Source organism: Gossypium raimondii, chromosome 8, assembly GCF_025698545.1.
Source record: "Gossypium raimondii isolate GPD5lz chromosome 8, ASM2569854v1, whole genome shotgun sequence".
NCBI lineage: Eukaryota > Viridiplantae > Streptophyta > Magnoliopsida > Malvales > Malvaceae > Gossypium > Gossypium raimondii.
The window spans coordinates 42,259,929-42,265,885 of NC_068572.1; positions in this window are offsets into that span (position 1 = coordinate 42,259,929).

Consider the following 5,957-nt stretch of genomic DNA (forward strand, 5'->3'; position numbering starts at 1 on the left):
CGTGACATTTTACATTCGACAAGTTTTTTTCGCCGTTGTCAGGGATCAACAATTTGGTGAAATTTGGTTTGGTTATTTTACTTAGTAGTTTTATTTAATTTAGTTTAATTTAATTTTTACAGGTTTGCCATCAGTGCATAGGAGGAGGCATTCTTACTAACACAGAATACCTTTTTGATCCAGGGATTGACAGAACTTTGTGAAGAAAGGGAAAAGATTTGAGAAAAATGGCTTGAAACAGGAATGATCTCAATGGCAATTCAAATTATCGCAATGGGAATTCTCACATGGGGCGTGTGGTGGATGATCGAGAAAGGCCAATTAGAGAATTCTCGCATATTGTCCCAATGCTAGATGAATTGAATTCAAGAATAGTTAGACCGACTATACAAGCTCAGCAATTCGAGTTGAAACCAATAATGTTCCAGATGTTACAAACTGTAGAGCAATTTGGTGGTTTATCCACTGAAGACCCACGACTACATTTAAGACTTTTTCTAGAAGTCTGTGACTCATTTAAACAATAGGGTGTTCCTAAAGATGCCTTGAGACTTAAGCTATTCCCATATTCCTTAAAGGATCGTGCCAAGGCATGGTTAAATGTTTTGCCCTCAAGAAGAGTGGCATCATGGAATGACCTTTGCCAAAGATTTTTGTTAAGGTATAATCCTCCCACTATGAATGCCAAGTTGATAAATGATATTACATCATTTCGGCAATTTGAAGATGAAACGTTATATGAAGCGTGTGAGCTATTTAAGGAGTTAATTAGGAAATATCTGATGCATGGATTCTAGCACTGGACTCAAATAGAGATGTTTCACAATGGGCTAAATGCGTATACATAAATGGTAGTTGATGCCTCAGCAAATGGTACTTTTTTTGCTAAGACATATACTGAAGCATACGAAATTTTGGAAAAAAATTGCCAACAATGGTTACCAATATCCGACTACAAGAGTTGGGACGGATAAGAGAGTTGTCGATACCATCGAGCTCAATGCAATCACTTCATTGATGGAACAAGCATCTTCTCTAGCTAATATAATTAAAACCATGAAACTTTCAACTACTGTGCAGGAAATAAAAGAAGTTGAATCATCATGTGTTTATTGTGGTGAAAGTCACATGTTTGATGAATGTCCATCCAAACTAGTGTCAGTATACTATATAAGGATTTCAAATCGAAACAATAATCCATACTCCAATACCTATAATTCTGGGTGGAGACAACATCTAAATTTTAGTTGGAATAATTAAAGTGTAGGAAATTTCAATACTGTCACAAGGCAGAATGTCAACAATGCACCGCCAAGATATGTTTAACCAATGCCCAGATAAAATAATCAGTATGGTCAGGAGTCATCATCTACCTCTATTAAAGCTTTGTTAAAGGAGTATATGGCCAAGAATGATGTTGTGCTCTAGAGTTAGGCTACATCCCTCCAAGCACTTAAGAATCAAGTAAGGCAGATAGTCGATGCTTTGAACACAAGACCGCAGGGAGCAATACCCAACAACACTGTAAATTCGAGGACACTAGAGAAGGAGAAATGCAAGGCTATTACTCTCAGAAGCGGGACTCAGCTAGATGATGTTGTTCAAAATGCCACAGCATAAGAGGACGACTCAAGACGTGACTAGGTAAAGATCCTAGAGCCATCTAAAAAACATACTTCACTTGAAAAAGGCAAGCAGAAGAATGTTGTGGCAGAACCAGATCAGGCTGCCAACGAAAATGCCACAGCAAAAAGTAAAAGCAACCTGAAGGACGACCACCTTTAACATTTCCTTAATGATTTCATAATTCTAGGAAAGATGCTCAATTTAAACAATATTTAAATGTCTTGCAACAACTCCATATCAACATACCGTTAGTCGAAGCATTAGAGCAAATGCCCAACTATGTAAAATTCATGAAAGACATATTGTCGAAGAAATGCAGATTGGGAGAATTTTAGACTGTTTCTCTCATTGAAGGGTGCATAGCAATGTTGATGAATTAGTTACCTCCGAAGTTAAAAGACCTAGGGATTTTCACTATCCCATGTTCAATTGGAAATCACTATGCAGGTAAGGCATTATGTGATTTAGGTGCAAGTATAAATTTAATGCCTATGTTTATTTTTAGGAAGCTACGAATTAGGAAGGCAAGACCTACCACAGTGACGTTACAATTAGCTGACAGATCTTATGCCCATCTAGAAGGTAAAATCAAAAATGTATTGGTAAGGGTAGATAATTTATCTTTCCCATAGATTTTCTTATTTTAGAATGTTAAGCTGATCATGATGTTCCAATTATTCTTGGAAGATCATTTCCTGCTACTGGCAGGACTCTAATTGATATACAAAAAGATGAGCTAACTATGAGAGTGAATGATGAGCAGGTCACTTTCAATGTGTTTAATGCGTTGAAGTGTGTGGATGAGAATGAGGAAAGCCACACGATTGATGTGATAGAAACAATAGTATATGAATTTGCAAAACTTTGCTACAACAGTGCTGACAGGGGGGATTACTTGATGAAGCAAGGTGAAGAATTAATATCTGAAGAGCTTGGTAAATTTAGGGAATCTCAACAAATAGTGGACAGACCAGGGAAGAAATTTGAGACCCTGAATTTATTTGGAAAATCCTTTAAGCCTCTTAAACCTTCTATAGAGAAATCATTTGTACTGAAGTTAAAGCTTCTGCCACAACATCTAAAATATGCATACTTGGGGAATAATACTACTTTGCCAGTTGTAATTTCTGCAAAGTTAACACCTGAGTAAGAGAACAGGTTGTTGGAAGTGTTACAAAAATCTAAAAGGGCATTGGGATGAACCCTTGTAGATATAAAAGGAATTAGCCTAACATTGTGTATGAACAAGATTTTGTTGGATGATTACCACTGCAATTCTATTGAGAAACAAAGACGACTAAATCCAATTATGAAAGAAGCTGTAAAGAGGGAGATTATCAAGTGGCTTGACGCTGGCATTATTTATCACATTTCTGACAGCTCATGGGAAAGCCTTGTACAATGCGTACCCTAAAAAGGAGGTGTCATAGTGGTAAGTAATGACAATGATAAGCTCATACCCACTCGCATCGTTATAGAATGGAGGGTGTGTATGGACTATCGAAAGCTTAACAAGACAACAAAGAAGGACCATTTCCCTTTTTCGTTCATTGATTAGATGCTAGATAGATTAGCTGGTAAGGCTTTTTATTGTTTTGTAGATGATTATTCTGGTTACAACCAGATTGCCATAGCACTACAAGACCACATTCACCTGTCCATATGGAACTTTTGCATTTAGACGGATGCCATTCAAGTTATGTAATGCCTCGACAACTTTCCAACGTTGCATAATAGCTATATTTTCAGACATGGTGAAGAATTTTCTTGAAGTTTTTATGGACAACTTCTCCGTGTTTGGGAATGATTTTGAGGATTGTTTAAAGAATTTGAAGATGGAATTATGCCACTATGAAGAAATAAATCTTGTGTTAAATTGGGAGAAATTCCACTATATCATTTGTGAAGGCATTGTTTCGGGATATAATGTGTCACAACGAGGAATTGAGGTAGACCGAGAAAAAATAGAAGTGGTTGAAAAATTGCAACCTCCTACCAATGTAAAGGGTATTCGAAGTTTCCTAGAACATGTAAGATTTTACAGAAGATTTATTAATGACTTCTCGAAAATCTCTAAACCCTTATGTACTCTACTTGAAATAAATAAACCCTTTTAATTTTGATGATCAATGTTTGCAGGCTTATGAGGCACTCAAGGAGTGGCTAGTAGCAGCACCAATTGTAGTTGCTCCAAAATGGTCATTACCTTTTTGAACTCATGTGTGATGCAGTGATTTTTCCATAGGAGCAGTGTTGGGGAAAAGAAAGGACAAGGTATTACACACAATATACTATGCCAGTAGGATGCAGGCAGAAGCTTATCTTAATTATACCACCACAGAAAAAAAATTGCTGACAGTAGTATTTGCATTCGACAAATTATGATCTGACTTAGTGGGGACAAAAGTTATGGTTTACACAGATCACTCGGCTATCAAATATTTGATACACAAGAAGGATGCCAAGCAGATATTAATTAGGTGGATACTTTTGCTACAAAAGTTTGATTTGGAAATCGTATATGGGAAGGGAAATGAAAATTAAGTGGCTGCCTATTTGTCAAGGATAGAATCTAGAAATGAAGATGATCGAACAAATGCATTCAGATGGATTTCCCAGATGAAAAGTTACTCATTGCCAAGGCACTACCTTGGTATCCAAACATAGTAAACTTTTTGGAGAGTGGTGTAATGCAACTTGACTTCAATATGCACAAGTAATGGAAATTTCTTCATGATGCAAAACAACAATATTGGGATGAACATTTCCTATTTAAGCATTGTGCAGACCAGATAATTTAGAAGTGTGTCCCTAACGAGGAGATGTTTAGCATTTTACAGCATTGCCACTCAACTCCTTATGAAGGACATTTTTGAGGAATGAAGATAGTTTCCAAGGTACTCCAATTAGGATTCTATTGGCCAACCCTCTTTATAGACACTCATGAATTTTATAAGTCATGTAACGGTTGTAAGAGAACAAGGAATGTTTCAAGAAGATAGGAAATGGTGTTACATAGAATATTAGAGAATGAGTTATTTGATGTATGAGGAGAAGACTATATGGTTCCATTTCCACCATCCACAGGTAAGCTATACATACTTTTGGCAGTAGACTATGTCTCTAAATGGGTATAAGCAATAGCTCCATCCTCTAAAGATGCTAAGTCAATATTGAAATTTTTACATAAGAATACTTTTACAAGATTTGGAACATCGAGAGCAATCACCAATGATAAAGGATCCCATTTCGATTGTAAATTATGGCTAATGCTTTGCACAGATATGGGGTAAAACACAGAATTTCCACAGCATATCATCCTCAGACCAATGGCCAAGCTGAAATCTCTAATATAGAAATTAAGCAAATTTTGGAAAAAGTAGTAATCCTTCTCGAAAAGACTGGTCTACCAGATTGGACGAAGCTCTATGCGAATACCAAATGGAATTTAAAACACCATTAGGGATGTCGCTTTTTAAGCTTGTTTATGGTAAGCCATGTCATTTGTCTGTTAAACTTGATCATAAGGCATTTTGGGCAATTAAGAGGCTGAATATGGACTGGACCACTGCTGGCAACAAAAGATTATTAAAGTTGAATGAGATGAAAGAATTTCAGGCTCAAGCATATGAAATTACTCATTTATATAAGGAAAAGACCAAGAGATGGCATGATAGTAGAATTTTTCCAAGGTAATTTGATCTTGGACAACGTGTTGTTGTTTAATTCCTGGCTCAAGTTATTCCTTGGTAAATTAAAATATTGATGGTCAAGACCTTTTGAAGTAATTCAAGTGTTTTCGCATGGAGCTGCTACTATCACAAATTTGGAAACAGGAGCAATATTCAAAGTTCACGGACAATGCCTGAAGCATTATTGGGGTGCTCCTGTTGAATGTGACAAGCAAACTCTTAATCTTCATAACATTTACTTTAGTAATTTTTCTTTTTATTTCTGTATTTTAATTAATAATAAAAATTTTCATTATTTTCTTGTTATTAATATTTTATTTTTTACAGTTTAAATCGAAGTAGAATAAAAGGATCAGGATTTCCCAGTAATCACTGAGCGGTAATGCTGCAGCATTAGAAAGGAGTATGATGCCACAACAAATTAGGTGATGAGGTGTTAAGATTTGATCAGTTGGAAAACTCCAAAACAAAAGATTTTTTGGCAAACCCCTTTCCTCACGTTTCTCATTCCTTAAAAATTGCCATCATTATCCCCTTTTAATTCCTTTTTCTTCATTTTTACACTAATTCTGTCTTTAACTCCTCTATTACTCTCTTCAAATTCAGGTACTTTTCCCAAATTTCTTTTCAAAATTCTGT